This window comes from Leptonotus elevatus, chromosome 11, assembly GCF_054856555.1.
Source record: "Leptonotus elevatus isolate MCC_2025b chromosome 11, RoL_Lele_1.0, whole genome shotgun sequence".
Lineage (NCBI taxonomy): Eukaryota > Metazoa > Chordata > Actinopteri > Syngnathiformes > Syngnathidae > Leptonotus > Leptonotus elevatus.
The window spans coordinates 23,995,329-24,012,625 of NC_141249.1; the positions used below are offsets into that span (position 1 = coordinate 23,995,329).

The 17,297-nt window shown below is 43.8% G+C and overlaps 1 long non-coding RNA gene across 1 annotated transcript; it reads left to right on the forward strand.

The window, feature by feature from the left end:
• The first annotated feature begins 1,411 nt into the window (after positions 1-1,411).
• LOC147166601 (uncharacterized) lies at positions 1,412-16,332 on the forward strand. Its single transcript, XR_015096500.1, has 3 exons — positions 1,412-1,618; positions 7,364-7,447; positions 14,990-16,332. It is a non-coding gene; the product is annotated as an uncharacterized LOC147166601 (long non-coding RNA).
• The last annotated feature ends 965 nt before the right edge of the window (positions 16,333-17,297 follow it).

Below are 17,297 nucleotides of genomic sequence, written 5' to 3' on the forward strand. Positions count from 1 at the left end.
ATTCTCAAACATTTTCCGTTTCGTTCGTGCAGATGTTCGTAGCATTTCGCTGCTCGCGTACGTTCAAAAGCATTTGCAAGCACGTCTGCGCATAATTCATAACGTACAAAATATACTCACAAATGCTCACTCCACGTTGGCACGTTGCTTCATGCTTATTTGTCCTTGTTTTAGTTCAAATAATTGTACAGCCTGAAACAAAAAAAATTTGCTTTTTAAGCTAACAGTAGAAAGATTTCCATCCAAAAGTTTCAAAAATTGGAAGCGAATTTACTGAAAATGCGCAAAACGAACATGCGACTTCTGCCCGTTTGCATTTGTTGTTCTTTTGCGAATATTGAGCGCTGACTCCGCCGCTGTAGGTGGCGCTGTGCACCATAGAGACGTGATCCACCGCTCATTTAAAAGAAGAAGAAGAAGACGACCAGGAAGCGACTGCGCCGTGCGATGACGTCGTGTGAGTTTCCGTAGCGTTTCTGAATATTCGCTTCTTTAATTCATTCCAAAAAGATTTTTCTGTTTTGTTGTCCACCAAAACAGAACTTATTTTATCGTCCGCCGTCGCTTCGTGACTATTCACGTTTTCCTTTTTTTCGATACGCTTCAAAATCCCTCCAAGCGTAAAAACGTGTTTGCCAATTTTGGGCCCTTTTTTCAAATTTCCATTTCAGTTTTATTTTCACATTTCCTGAAAATGTGGACAAAAATGGGTCTCACAAATCCCCGGCTTGGACAAAAAGTCTTCCGGTAAGTACGACAATCGACTGAGTTGCGTCCAAGCGTCAATTTTTGCTGTTTCAATTTCCTGATGTTTGCTAAAGCGTCGTCTCGTGAGCTTTCGGCCGACAAGCGAGTTCAGCCGCTCGTCTGCGCAACTTGCTCAAAATGCTTCGTAAGCACTTCATCACAAATGCTTGTTGTTTTGCCCCCCCCCCCCATTTCTTGTTGCCCCCCCCCCTTCTTTATTTAAAGGGAAACCTGTATTCTGACAGCCATTAAAAGAGCGAAGAGGGAAAACATCAAGCCAGAGAAGCTCGGCACTCTAACGCTGGCAAACCTGCGGTCATGGCGCACGCGCGCACGCACGCACGCACGCACGCACGCAGGCGGGCGGGAGGTGCGCTTGTTATCCGCTTCAGTCTCGTTTGTGTTTTCTCCTCAGCCGCCATCTCGTATCAAGACAATCAATTATGGATCAAATGCCGGCTTCCTTTGCATTCATCGCAGCTGTTTTATTCATGCGTGATTTCCTCCCGCGCTCCAAAAGAGCGAAATGTCTCACAATGACTTTTGTAAAGGTTTGTGTTGATTTACCCACAATGCACCACAAAACGATAAGCAAATCAAATGCAATGCTTTTCAACGATTGGTGATCTCAGTGACGAGTTTGAGCAGATTTGACGGTCGATGTGCGTTTGCGGAAGAACGAGATTGACGTGCACGTCGAACGGCGTCCACTCTTCGTCCGTCCGTCCGTCCGTCCGTCCGTCCGTCCGTCACTCTCATTCATAATTGATGGCCTCGGGTTCGCCTGCTGCTGCGCGGCCACTTCCTTCCTCTTTGCAATAGGAAGCAGGTGTCGATAAGGACAGGAAGTGAAAAGTGCCGGCAACCTCAGGTGAGTCGCGCACTTTCGGTGTTCGATATCCCTGACACACGTTTTTGTTTCTCTCTCTCGCGCGCGCGCGCACACGCAGGACGTAAACATCGCCACGCGTGTCCTTCTGCTGACGCTCCGAAGAAGTAAAACGTGCCTGACGTGTCTGCATTCTTACATTCGTGACGTCAACGACCTTCCAAATGGCACCTGCCGGCAAATCAAATGACATCAAACATATTCACGCTGATCTCGAACCGCGGCTGCACGATGACTTTTTTTTTGTACACGATGTTGTTTTTTTTGCCTTTTTCCATGCGACCCATTCCGATGTGGTGCCGCCACGTTTTAATCAGAACGGCTGTTTTGCAGACAACGTGCAGATCGAACGTTCATAATAAATATTGACGAGGTCAAGACACAGCAACGAAAAGCCGTCGTTCATTTCATGCAATGAAATTCTGGAATTTGCAAGACCAAATAGCGGAAATGGATTTTCTCCCTCCTAAATTCTCCCAAGCTGACGTGAGATCAAGTTTTGGGAACTTGGTAGCGGATTGTGATTGACGAAAGGCGGAATCCGTCAATGCCGAAGCATTTTTCTTTTCTGCTCTTCCTACTCGAACCCACGCTCGTATTTTCAACGCATTCGAACGTAGATTTGCAAAAAAAAAAAAGGTCTCACTTTTTCCGTCCAAATTTTCTGCTTCTCCTCCTTTTGAATGTCTTCCGGGTCGTGACTTTTACGTGAGCGTGATGAGATCGACTGCGACGCGCCGGAGTTGAAAAGCGCCGGAGTTGAAAAGCGCCGGAGTTGAAAAGCGCCGGAGTTGAAAAGCGCCGGAGTTGAAAAGCGCCGGAGTTGAAAAGCGCCGGAGTTGAAAAGCGCCGGAGATGAAAAGCGCCGGAGTTGAAAAGCGCCTGCCTCAGCGGCCGCCGCCGCGCGGTCAACATCAAAATATCAATAAGCTCTTACAGCATCGAAGAAAACGCCTCAATGTGACACTTCGCCTCGGCTTTTTGTTCGCCGATATCACTCAAGCACTTAAAGTTGCCGTCCGCCGGCTGGAGACTTTCAAGCGGCCATTAGCGGACGCTTTTGGCCTCGATTTGCCTGCTGCTTTTCTTCGCCCTCTGCCGTAGACTGCGCCGATTAACGCTCGATATAAAGTGGCCGGACGGTGACGCGTCGTCCATCCTCGTTTCTTTTTGACCACGTGAGCGACGCCGGGTTTGAGTTATTATCGCGGTTAAATAAGAAGCCTGCACGAGTTGTTCCTATTTTATGAGGGAAACGGATACCAAAGCCGCAGAATGTTTTGCAATCTTAAAAAAAAATGTTCATAACCGCAACTTTCATGGAACTTGAAATAACAACTTCCAACTCTCGGGATTTCAAATGCGCCAAAGTCAGAGTGAGAGTTGGAGTTCGTTTTGTTGGTGATTGTCGTGTCGTAATTCCCAACTGTGAGCCAGACCAACACATTATCGAGTATTGAGACCGAGACGAGATCAAGACTTTTGGGAATTCCAGACTGAGACGATACCAAGACTTTTGGTGGTCTGGACCAAGACAGAACCAACACTTTTGGGAATTCCAGACTGAGACGATACCAAGACTTTTAAGGGTCCAGACCGAGGCAAGGCCAAGGCTTTTGGAGTTCTGGACTGAGACAAAACCAAGACTTTTGGGGGTCCATACCGAGACGAAACCAAGACTTTTAAGGGTCCAGACCGAGGCAAGGCCAAGGCTTTTGGAGTTCTGGACTGAGACAAAACCAAGACTTTTGGGGGTCCATACCGAGACGAAACCAAGACTTTTAAGGGTCCAGACCGAGGCAAGGCCAAGGCTTTTGGAGTTCTGGACTGAGACAAAACCAAGACTTTTGGGGGTCCATACCGAGACGAAACCAAGACTTTTAAGGGTCCAGACCGAGGCAAGGCCAAGGCTTTTGGAGTTCTGGACTGAGACAAAACCAAGACTTTTGGGGGTCCATACCGAGACGAAACCAAGACTTTTAAGGGTCCAGACCGAGGCAAGGCCAAGGCTTTTGGAGTTCTGGACTGAGACAAAACCAAGACTTTTGGGGGTCCATACCGAGACGAAACCAAGACTTTTAAGGGTCCAGACCGAGGCAAGGCCAAGGCTTTTGGAGTTCTGGACTGAGACAAAACCAAGACTTTTGGGGGTCCATACCGAGACGAAACCAAGACTTTTGGCGATCAAGACCAAAACAGAACCAAGACTTTTGGGGGCCCAGACTGAGACGAGACCAAGACTGCATACCAAAGAAAAATCACAAAAACAACAGAACAAAATGACCATTATGTTGTTTTTGATCACGTTTGCAACAAAAACAAGTTCTATGTTTTTTTTTACGGTACAACGAAACGAATGTCAAATGTCGGCAACGTGTCATTCAAGACCACCACAACACTGTTTATTAATGCCTTCCCTTCCATATACATATATGAAGGAAATGAGTTTTGGACTGGACAGACCGACCAGGATATGATGAGGGACAAAATGTGACGGTGAACGATTGCTCTGTGAGAATTATTATTGATGATTCAGCCCGTCAATTATTCATGCGGCGTGAAAGGCGCGGTGTCTCCGACATTCAATCCTGACGAGATCAATGAGCTGGCGTGCGAGCCAAGCGAGGGAGGATGAGCGGCGAGAATGCACAGGAAGGAGAGTTGACTTTGACCACAGGAGTTCTCGGGATCCCAGTTTGTCGGAAAAGCTGGAGAAGGCCGGCGAGGCGGCCATCGGCGAGGCGGCCATCGGCGAGGCGGCCATCGGCGAGGCGGCCATCGACGAGGCGGCCATCGGCGAGGCGGCCATCGACGAGGCGGCCATCGGCGAGGCAGCCATCGGCGGGGCGGCCATCGGCGACGCCGAGCGACGATGCTCAAAACCGTTGGCCGTCACGTCGTCTTCCGTTTGATGCCGACGCAAAAAGTGGCCGTCGTGCAGTCAACGCCACAATTAGTGAAGCTGATTAGGATCACCTGGGGGACAAAATAGCACATATGACGGGAATGAGCTGCGGGTCAGACAAACAAATGCGGACTCGTCAGACCACAGCGCACTTTGATGTATGGCTTTGGTTTTACATTTGTGGCAAGTTGTTTGAAATTGAAATTGAGATTTTCATGCTTGAGGGATTGAAAGTCACTCGCATTCAACGTTGGCGTTTTTGGCCTGAAAAGATTTCTGCCGATTCTCCAAATCTTTTGACGGACCCGAAATGAACAAATCTCTCAATTCACTGCAATTGCTTTTAAACGGTTGGAATATTTCACCAAATACTGAACTTGGCTCCATCCCCGATTGTCACCAATTTCAGGGATGCTCCTTTCGTCCAAAATCAGGACGCGTCCTTTTGACATTCCTTCTTTTTGTCGCCCCTCTGCCATCTTTGTTCGGCACGTGTTGCAGGCGTCAAATTAAAAATGAAAGCATGTTTAACAAAACAATAACCGTCATCGCTTTTTCTGTAGCGCATTCAATTGTTTGAGAACGATTTTCCAATCATTGCATTTGGCTTTTCTTTACATTCTACGCATCATCGCAATTCGATCGTACGTGTGCGCGCCGAAGCAAAATGCGATCCTCAGCGACAGACTGCCAAGGCCACTCGACTCCCGAAATTCCGCATCCTCCGCATCCTCCACGTTCGCTGTTGTCGTGTTGTTGTGGCGCTAAAAGGGGACACGTCTCATGTCCGGCTGTCCCCCGGCAGAGACGGATGTCCGCAGCCGCCACACCTGATGAAGACTTCGCCAAACAACAACAATCAAAGCCACCTTGACTTTTGTAGGCTGAGTTCGTCCGCTGACGTCGTTTAGTTGTGTTTTTATTGGCACTTCGCGCGCTGCGAGTCGTCAGACGGCGTCGCATGCAATCAGCGTGCGCGCACGCACACGCACGTCTCGGCGGGTTGGAGGCGGTCCGCGCCGTCAAGCAGGGTTCGTGTCTGTGCAGCGTTTCTCCACAAGTGACACGCAGACGCGCACGTTACCTCGTTGGGCACTTTTTCCACCGTTTTTTTTATATCTTTTTGTTTGCGTCATCATTTTACGCCGTTCATAATATGATACAAAAATATGACACAAAAATATGACACAAAAATATGACACAAAAATATGACACAAAAATATGACACAAAAATATGACACAAAAATATGACACAAAAATATGACACAAAAATATGACCTTTGTCTATAATGACGGAGAATCTCTGGGTTGCTTTAGTTGGGTTATTTTAAAGCGGTGCTAAAGTTGCTGGTATGCAGTGCCAGAGGAAAGCCATAAATTACAGATAGACCGATTTTTTTCTGGGCTGATACCGATTATTAGGAGTCAGGGAGGCCAATATTGGAGCTGATATTCATTTTCAGCAAAAAGAGGGGGAAAGTATCGGTGTCAATTTTTTTTAGAATGTAGCTAAGTTTCATCATTATTCACAAATCCATTTAGAAAAGTGAGTAATTGGGCTTTTTTGCAACATGGCCCTGGTTGATCTCTTATACTTTGCTGCCACCTGCTGGCCGTAATAACTACCATTGCTGTAATTGTCCTCTTCTGGTCACAGGCTGCATCAAAGCCTTTTTTATGCTATAGCATTAAAAATACGTTTTTGGGACAATATCTAAAATACAACGTTGTGTTTGGGAGCAATTGAGTTAAATATAAATATCAATATTGACTTTGTTGTAATGTCTTCAAGCAAAAGCATTTTTATTGAACAATTTTTCTGACTTGTCAAAATGTAAAAAAAAAAATTAAAATCTTAGACAAAATCCTTTTAAATGTTCCGAGAGCTTCCAAGGTTATCGGTACGTCTTAAAACGTTACATGGGAACTTAAACTTAAACTTAAACTTAAAGTCAATACCATATCTTGCTATAGATTTCTACAGTAAATATTTCAAAATACCCGAAGTCTTAAACGTTCACATTTCTTTGCCGAACAAAAACAAATTGTTCAGCATCAGCATTTTTTTATAAAAAAAAAAAAAACTGAAAATGTAAATAAATAGTTCCCTGACATTAAATTGCTTTTAGATGTACTTTTTAATCAGCTGACAGATTTGCCGGGCTTCCCGTGGAGACGTCCGACCTGCCCGTCAAACGCGAGGCACGTTTATGGTTGCGCAACGTTGACCCCTTTCAATATTTCATGTCTGCAGTTTTGCTGCTTTGTTGTTAAACTTCGCTTCAGGTTGAAGCAATAAAGATGATCAACGGTTGATGATTGCCGCAAAATGGAAATCAAATCGTCTGCTTTCATTTTTCATGAATTGTATTTGATTGGAGACCATTTGATTGAGTGCATACAATTTATCAGAGACAGAAGAATATTTGGATTCCACCTTCCTTGGTTTTCTTTGGTCCTTCCTCTGGTCTCCTGACGGCGGTGTTCGGTTTCGGTGAACGGTATGAGATTTTTTCTAATAGGTTTTTGGTGAGCTAACAAATACACGCACGCACGCACGCACGCACGCACATACACATACTCACCCACATACAAAAAATATATAATATATGTGTATATATATATATATATATTTTTTTTTTAAATATATATAAAAAAAATACAAAAAATAAAATAAAGAGCAATGATGATGACATTTCCAAATGAACAATACTGAGCTCTTTATAGAAAAAAATAAATAATAATAAAAATATAAAAAAAAAAAAAAAGAAGAATATTTTCTAATGGCCTCATTTTCTGTGTTCTTTTCTGCGCTCGATCAGACTTTTGTGACTCGCAGCGAACGACGTCATTGAGGCCAACGCGGATCACAGAACTCCGTTGAGTGACAGCAAGGAAGCCGCCAGGTGAATTCCTCCGTCTATTTATTCATAGCTGAAGAGTTAAGCAGGGTCGGTCGGGGGAGGCCTCAAGGGCGCGCTTTGAGTCAAGAGGCGTGTCTGCAGTATTTGAAATGAAAGCCACGAATAGTTGGTGTGAAGTGGTTCCGTATCGGCCCAGCAGGCTCGCCGGGCCGCCGGGAACGGGCGACGCGGGCAAACCACGATTGGCTTCATTTGCAAGGAGATGCCGACGGGCGCGCCAGACGTCTCCCCGAGAAGCTTGCGCAATGGAGGTGTCACGCATCCCCTTGCTAGCATGCTGGCGCTAATGCTAATGCCGATGTCAAGGACCGTCGGTCGGTCACGAAGCAAGAACATTTTAGTTAACAGAAAAGATCAAACTAAAATTCAAAAAACACTCGTTAACAAAATGGAATAAAAACGGAAACTACATTTTATGTTTACAAAGTAAAACTAACTCTGATTATAGCGAAAATGTCCTGCCCTCATTTGCGCCCCTAAAAACGTTCTATTTTAAATATTATCACGCTCCCAAAAACGTATTTGTACATTTTTTATATATTTTTCTTTTTATGCAAGAGCATCCAGAAGGCTTTGATGCGGCCTTTGAACTGAATGCTTGAAGCAATGGTCGTTATTGCAAAAACGGCCAACGGGTGGCAGCACAGTATAAGAGATCAACCAGGGCCATGTTGCAAAAAGCTCATTTGGTCTGTGTTTTCAACAGGAATGTGAATAATGATGAAAGTAAGAAATGTGTTTTTCATGTTACCGCGGTGTTTATTAATTATTGCGCGCAAGTAATACACTTTAAAAATAATAATAATACCGAAAGTAACTAAAGATAAATAACTAAAACGAATCCAAACTAACAGAAGCAGCCTGAAACCTAATTGAATGAAATAAAAACCGTCCCAAACGAACGATTCCGCACACGTTGCAATTACTTGCGCAACACTTATTGTGCTGTGACGTCAAATATTTCTTTCCGTATGTTTGAGCGAGAGAAAATTCAAGCTATAATGTGAAAATGCGAAGCAACTTTCTGATTGTCTGAAACGTCTTTGCCGCCATTTGTAGCATGCGTCGTGTATTGGAGCTGCCGGTTGTGGTTCGAAGCTCAAAATGAAGAAAGCATCGAAGCTGCCATTTTTGGACAGAAAGTCATCGAGCGACCAAACCTGCAAAATATGTTTTGTCCACCGGCGGCCAAATGTTTTGTCGTTGAAATCTTTTTTCTTTCTTTTCTTTTTTTTTTTGCTTCTTCCTCTCCTTCTTTTCGTTTCTTTCTGTGAAGTGTTGGTTGCATTTCCGAGGGTCGTTTGCATGTTAAAATGAGATTATGAGTTATAAGGGACGCGCTGTGGATGCTGAGACAAGGAGAAATGACCCCCCCCCTTGCACCCCCCCCCCCCCCCTGCCCCATGCAGATGGGGTTTGATGTTTAGTCGATAGCTTTTCTCCTCGGGAGAGCGAGAAGGTGCAGACGGGCGTCCATGGACCTTGATATTACGTTGTATGGAAAAGGCATTATTTTGGAAGATTAACTTACCTGGAATGGTCGCCCGGAAATCATTTGGGCGTGAACTCACCTTGAACATCCTCATTCTTATGTAGATGATCGCCATCAGCGGTAATCAATGAACGGACCGAGAGGCCTTGGGGCTCTGGAATGTTACTGCATGCGGACGTTTTCCATTTCGAGCGCGTTTGCGGATGTCGGCTCGCTTACGGACAAAGAAAAAAGGCTTGTATTGATGATCAAGCTGGTTTTTTTTCACGATCGTTCCAAAGAGATTGCTTTCATATCTTGCTTGTAAAATGCTTGAATACCAAAGCTTTTCATTTCCACTCACTGAGACATTCAATATTGCGCACAAAAAATGTGTACAGTCTGAAGACATGGATTGTCCAAATTTGGGTTAAATTTCCGGTTTCGGAACAATTCCGGATCACTTGTTTACATGCATGAGTTCGTTAATCCCGTATAAATATCTCAATCTAAACCTGCAAACAACATTTTTCAAACGTATCAAATGACTTTCAAATAACAGAAAGTCTCCAAATGATTTCCTTGACTGCAGTAAAGCCGTCAAGAAAGAAAGAGAGCAATGAACCGACCTTGGGCCTGACGTCAGCCGTCGGCGCTGAGGGCCCTTTTCTGCCTCTTGCAAAGCGATCGGTGAAATCGAATGCGCGAATGTGTTAAATGTGACTAAACGTGCGCAGTGAGCCGACGCAACGTGCGTGGCCGCACTTCAACGATATCCTCCACTCATTCATATTTATCTGCAGCAGATATCTGCGCCCGCCCGCGCGCAGACGTTCCGCTGCAGCCAATCAAACGCTCAGCAGAGCAACCGCAAGTTTCGCAGTCGTTGATGTTGTGATTTCGCAGCAACGTGTCCTTTTATCGTGTTTGCACTTCAAATCTACGGTGTGATAAAATATTACATTCGAGCTAAATATTCCAAATGCTATTCATCTTAAACTAATATTACACCATGTGCATGTGGATGCGCTTACGCCGTCCTGCCAGTAGGAGGCGTCCAGCCAGCGCGCCGCTGTGCGTACGTTCGCCTTAAACGGACTTGACATCGAGTTGACAAACAATCTCTCAGTGTTACTGCTCTGCTTTTATGTTTCTCCCCCCCACACGCAAACATAAGCTAACATTAGCCCCGCCCCCTCCCCCGCCATTGCCCGCCTCTGACAGCCTGATCAATTCCCCATCAAATGCTAATGCCGCGGTTTAACTCAAGTGTGGCATCTTAATTAGAACGATAACTGCACGCTGTCAGGGTCATCGACTGCGGCGGCCGCCGACCGGCGATGCGCATTGACAGACTGCCAGCGCGCGAGTCGGCTGGGGGAGAAAAAAAAAACAAAAGAAACAGCAGCGAGAAGCACACGACGTCGAGAGGGACGAGCAACTTTGGCGACAAAACATCCCCAAAATGTCTGCAGCGTCGCATGACTCGAGGTGACGGCATCACTCGGAGAAAATGTTTCATTTGAAGCGGTAAAAAAGTTCCAATGCGGGACGTTTAAAAGACGTTTCTTTGGGAATGAATGATGCTTTTAACATTTTAGTGCCAAAGATTTTGCCATCGAACCGACTCCCTGTCAAAAAAAAAACACTGGAGATGCAAATATATTGAACTCATTGACTGGCAGCCATTTTCAAACCCCTTCACTCCCGACAGAATATTGTGTTCTATCGCTACAAAAACATGGACACCTACCAAAAGAAAGATTAGAGTCTCCTCTTTCTTTAGGAAAAAAAAAGTCTATTTCTATCTGTTTCCATTTTGCAGCCATTAGCATTAGAACGTAGCTAAGTTTCATCATTATTCACAAAAACAAAGAGTGGGGGAAACAGCTTGTTTGCAACGCGGCCCTGGTTGATCTCTTACACTCTGCTGCCACCTGCTGGCCGTTTTTTTTGTGATAACTACCATTGCTTTAAGCGACCTCTTCAGGTCAGAGGCTGCATCAAAGCTCTAGCAGAAAAAAAAAACATTTGTAAAAACAAAACAACATATCAATGTTTTTAGGACCATGGCAATATTTGAAATTGAATGTTTTTAAAACATTTTTGGGAGCAAACGAGTTAATTTAGATTTTCACAGTGAACCGATGGATGAATTTCTTCCTATTAGTTCCCGTTTCCATTTACAACATTAATGACCACACTGTAAAAAGCACAACTTTTTGAGCAAATCATTTTGCAACTTTTTTTTTTTTTTTGTGAAATGCGGGAAAGCCAATTTTCCAACATTTCATCGACTTGCCCAACTTCAAGTTTGACCTTTGACCATTGTGGAAATATTCCTGTTTTTGTAATCCACATCAAATCTCGCATGAGTTTGCGACATGATCACGCAAAGTCTTACATGAGATTCGCGACCAGCGCCGCTCATTTTCATTTGCTTCGTGTCACGGACAGAAAAAGAAAATGAGGAGCCGACGTGGGCCGCAAATAAACATGACGTTTGTTCTCATGTGGGAAAAAACCATCAAAAGAATCCGTCATTGCCGGCGTTTGTCGGCTCGCGCTTCGGAGGGGATTTTCCTCATGACGTATTCATGAAGCTGCGGCGGCCCGCGTGTGTGCGTGCGTGCGTGCGTGCGTGCGTGCGTGCGTGCGTGCGTGCGCGCGCGCAAGAGAAGCGTCTGAAATATTTACACCTTTGCGTGCATTTCACACTTGACCCGCGAGCCGTCGACAGCAACGACGTTACGCAAAGGCGAGACTTGAACCCGCTGAAAAGTCCACGTTGTCTCATTGTCACCGTCGACCGTCAAAAGAAAAAAAGATCCGATGAGTTGGTTTGGGGAGAAGTGTGCTTGAATCCGCACTTCGGCGTTGATGCCTCAATTTACAGTCGGTTCAAAGGTCGTCCTTAAACTTCTGTAATCCAACGAGAAGAAGATTATTCAAATATTCGTGACTCCGACGACCTTGAAATGTTTGCTTGTTGAATGCGTTGTTCCATTTTAAGTTGGGATCATCCTCAATTCAGTCTCATTATCCCTTCAAAGTCTTTGGGAAAATTACGGGCATTAAGGCTCTTAGCGCCGAGCGTAGCCACCCGTTAGCATCTCAGTCGCTAATGAATTCAAGTATGCTGACTTAAGTCCGTTCTTTGGAACGCCATCTTGCAAGAAGCAAGTTTGATGAGAAACCGGGGCGGGATTCCATCACGCTTCCTTCGTCCCACTGCTTTTCAGCCACGATTGCAAAGAGGAGGCTCAAGTCACATCTCTTCGGTTTGGATTGTAAGTCACTCTTTTAATTGATCGTTTTTAGCTCCTTTTGTCCTTTAGCTTTGCTTTTAGCCTTTTATTTTGTTGTCTCCTCGCTTTTAGCGCCAGTGTCGGGCCGGAGGATGTCATCCCTCTCAGCGTGAACGAGCTCACCTTGGGTGCTTTTCCTCACATGGTTTCTCTGTGCCCTACCGTCAAGACATTTCCTTTCATTTTGTATTTTGGATGTTTTAATTACACAACACTTTGAGTTGCATTTTTATGTATGAAAAGGGCCAGATAAAGAAAGTTTCATTTGATTTGATTTTTTTTTTTTTATGTGAAAAAGTTCTTTATTTGTAGAACATAAATTGAGCTATGTAATTAATTAATTATCTCTTGGCTGAAATAAATGGAGGATAAAATATCAGCAGGGACACGTGCAGGAAGTGCCAACCTTAATGTCAATTTTAACCATCCAGCTCAGCGGTTAGAAAAAAGAATAATGGTTTCGTAGTACAACATTGAATTTCAACCCTGTTGGGTATTTGATGACAAAGTTCGATCAAAATAAGAAAAAGTCAACAATTTGTGACGAAGGTTTTAGGAAAAACAAAATCTGTACATTTGTGCGTGCGCGTGAAGCACGAAAGCTCGTGGCAAGACCGGGATTTAAACTCATTCTGTCGACAGCGCCGTCAGATAACAAGCTGAATCAGCACACGTGGATACGCGCACGCGCGCGCACGCACACACACACACACACACACACACACACACACACGCTCACCTGCGAATGCAAAGAGTGACAGCCGGCGGTTTTCTAATGAGCAGCAGTTCCAACTGACAGCTCACTTTAATGCCTTGCTTGTTCTTTGTTCGCTGGACGCCGCTTGGAAATGTGAAGATGGAGATCTGGCAATTGTGATCGGCCACAAGATGTTCCTCATCAAGCAAGTCTTCTTCATTTGCTGATTCGGGTGCTGCAGAGGTTACCGTGTCCTTTTGAGGGAAAAAAAAAAAGGTAACCTCGGCTTCGTTGTTTTGTTTGCGTTTTCGACATGAGTTCGGAGGTGAGATAAGAGCAAATGAAATTTTGGAATTTGAAATTGTCGACCACATCCGTCGTGGCCAGAAATTCTGCAGCACCTTCAATGTGACTGTTGGCCTCCATCGGTCGTTTTCTTCTCGTCTTTTCATCCATTTGTTTGAGCCGGATTGCATAAAAGCACTCACGTGAGGTGAGAAATTTGGACCCAAAAGCATAAAAGACAGGAAAGCTAAAAAAAAACAAAAAAACATACAAATCGTCAAAAACAAAAATACAAAGTAACAACAGAGAGCAGGGCTGGATTTGGATGGCCCGGAAGAAAAATCCTGACCAAGAAACCTCAAACGTGTCCCTCAACAATCTTTCTTCCTCACTCCGCCTCGCCCGACCCGTCGGGCCGGCTTCGTTGCCTTTCCTTTCTGCAATGTTGCAGCTGGAGGTCGTTTCTGTTGGCGCGAACCACAGCGTGACCCCGCTGACCTCTCTCCTTATCTTTCCGGTCCCACTTCGGCCGCTGAGCCGCTCCCTTTCCCCACGGAGGAAGCAGAAGACGAGGTGCACGTGCGTCCGTCCGTCCGTCCGTCCGTCCGTCCGTCCGTCCGTCCGTCCGTCTCTCTCCATTTCACTTGATCTGGTGTGCATTAGCGGCGGCCAACGTGACAGCTGTCAGCGCCGCCGCTGAGCGCGCTCCAAATGCTCGCCTTCCCTTCGACCTTGAAGAGAGGCAAGGACGCCGTCGCAAGGAAGTCAAAAGAAGACCTTTTCTCGGTCTCTCCTTTGGTCTCTTGAGGCCTCCCTGATTTTATGTTTTTTGGATTTGTTGGAATCTGGATGTTTCTTGGGCTGGGGAGGAGTTCTGGTGGGGGGTGTCTGGTCGGTGCTGGATTTCACCTTCCTTGGTTTTCTTTGGTCCTTCCTCGGGTCTCCTGGTGTTCGGTTTAGGTGAACGGTATGAGATTTTTTCTAATAGGTTTTTTGGTGAGCTAACAAATACAAGCACGCACGCACGCACGCACGCACGCACACAAAATATATATATATATATATATATATATATATATATATATATATTAAAAAAAAAAAAAAAAAGAGCAATGATGATGACATTTCCGAATGAACAATACTGAGCTCTTAAAAAAAGGAAAAAAAAGAAGAAAAAAAAAAAAGGAAGTCAAAAGTGATGGAGGAGATTGTGGAAAAACGAGGAGGAAAACGGGATTGTCATTCTCAGCTTTGATTGTCGTTCTTTGTCGAGATTTCTTTCGAACCCAAACTTCGAGATGTCCTCGACGCCAGCGCATCAGCAAACACCCCAAAAACTGTTGGGTCAAAAATAACCCCATTTTTTGGGGCTAAATAACTCAAATGAATAAAATTTGGGTTGGTTATTGATTTAATTTGACCCAATTTTGGGGATTAATTGAATAACCCAATTGAATATGAGTCAAAATTGAACCCAATTGAACCTTTTGAGTTATTTCACCAAACTTTGATTTGTATCTAACCCAAAATGTTGGGTCCAATTCAATTAAAAACAAACCAGTGGTACAGATTATTTTGTCATTTTGTTTATAATTTGGGGGATTATTAGTTTAACCAAAAAGTTGGCCCAATGAATAACCCCAACAATTTGCCCTGTGCCTTTTTGACCCAGGCTTTTTTTTTTTTTTTCACTCTGCTGTTTTTTTGAATGAAGAGATCTTGTGACAGGTCTGACTCCTGGTGATTTCTCCAACTTCCCAAAGGTCAGAGGTCAAGGGGGTCATCAAGTGTCCTTTTGTGAAGATGCAGACTAACTCAGGATGCCTGCGACGTTGAAGCTACGGAGGATGACAGAAGAAAGAAGAGAAGAAGAGAAGAGAAGAAGAGAAGGCTGGGAAAGGGCTTGACTTCAAATTAAGGGAAAAACTTGAAGTTTGGATTTGAAGTTTTGACTTTGTGACGTCAATCTTGAAAGTTTTCCCACATATATTCAATATTGTGTTAAATCTTTTGACTCTCTTTTATTGGTAAATTATGCAAGCTACCTGAATATTGTTTTTTTTTTTTTTATCTCAGTATGGTGTTTTATACAAACCCATTCGAATTTTTGGATGAAACAGTTGAATTATCATGTTCTCTATTTGGGCTGCAGGTGAGCTGAAATCCATCACAGCTGATTTTGAACTGCTCCATTTTTTTGGGGTCAAGATAATTATCATGGTTATCATTTATTTATTTATTCATGAATTGCCAAAAGCTGCAAACAAAATTTTTGTTTTCTGTTTTCCAACCCTTGAAAGTGCAGTTTGTATAATTTGGCCTCCCGGTGCCCTCAGAGCAAATTGTCGTTTTTTTTTTGTTGTTCTTGTTTTTGTGTGAGCAGCGCCGTCTGCTGGTGACTAGAAGAACTTTAAAAGCCACCTTGGACTATTGGCAGCATTCAGATCAAATGTATCTTGCAACGTATGTATATTAAGTATGAATTGAATAATTGACTTGGTATGCATTGCTCTTGCTAAAGTTGTATTTAAGTTTTTCTCAGTGTTTGACTTTCTGTGTGTAAAAGAAATGTCTAATATTTTTTTTATTATAAAAAAATAAAATTAAAATTAAAATAAAATATATATATATATTTAAAAAAAAATGTCTAATAAATTCAGAAATGCAAATAATGAATTCAACATGCAAGTCCATCTGGACTTTGAATTTCAAAAAAGGATATTTTGAATTCATGTCAAATAGAAGGACAATATATTTAGACCTTGTTTGATCTTTTTCAAGCTCCACTCATTTACTTTAATTTATTCTTACTTTTACAAAAATTGCCGAGGGTTCCGTCTGTTCTCTTGAAGCATAATGTGTGCAAGCTTAATTGTGTGTCCGGATGTGCGAGAGAGGCGTTTCAAGCTTCCGGAAAAAGACCCATGAGGGCCTCCTGCAGGGCTCCTAAAATCCCTCATCGATGGCAGCAAGAGGCCATTGAAGACACGGACGGCCCCTCCTCCGTAAGCCCCGCCTCCAAATACCGAAAGGTCAACTTATTGACCTTTCCATGTACGCTCAGCCCTGCAACAAAGAACAACAACAGCATGCAGCTTCCACGCCACCTTTCACCGTCATCTGAAGATTGTACTAATAAGTGTGTGCATCAATAAATAACACACACACACACACACACTCAGAGTTGTCGGCCGCAAGTGCGGCAGAGTCAGTGTCTTGATTCCTAGACACACTCATGCACTTTTAATGGGATGCTTTTCGAAAACGCTGGGACTCCGCCGCCGACCGACCGACCGACCGACCGCAACCTTTTCCCACTCAGTGTGCATGTGAGGGAGAGCCGAACTGCGTGTGCGTGTGCGCGCGCGCGCGCGTGTGCGCAGGAAGTGTGAGTAACGATCATCTGTCGACCCAGGGGTACGATTTCAACTTGCCAAAGGGAAGCTAAGTGAATGGTCCCAAGACCCCGCAAACCCCAAGGCCTGACATGAAACCGCAGCCGCCACGCATGAAAATCTCACTTCACTCGCCGCGCCAACATTTCACATGTGCTTCAACCTTCTCAAATGTTTGCATTCATTAAAAAAAAACACCAATTCCTCACGTTGTAATCCATTCTACAATTTTTTTTAATTTCATAATACATTTTTATTTATTTATGAAATGATAGCACTGACAATGATAACATCTCGAGCTGTTTCTGCACTTTTCTAGAATAATCATTTAAAAAAACAATCATTTGGCAATTTTTCCTTTTATCTGAAATGGAAGTCATAAATTATTATTATTATTGTAGTTTCCTATGGTGGCTTTTTTTGCACAGTATTAACATTTATGTAATTTAAAAATGTTCCATTATCCCCCAATGCAAAAGTTGTTTTGACTTTATCTCCGACAGCACTTCCTATTTCCATTCATGTTTGAGCAAAAAAATAAATAAAACAATTCAGCTCTTAAAAACTTCCAACCCAAAGGTTACAAAAAAAAGCTGTTATAGATGTAAGTGATTTGTTGGAATACTTTTGAAAAGCAGGCTAAATAAAAAATGAAAGAAGCCAGCAGCTGCTGCTC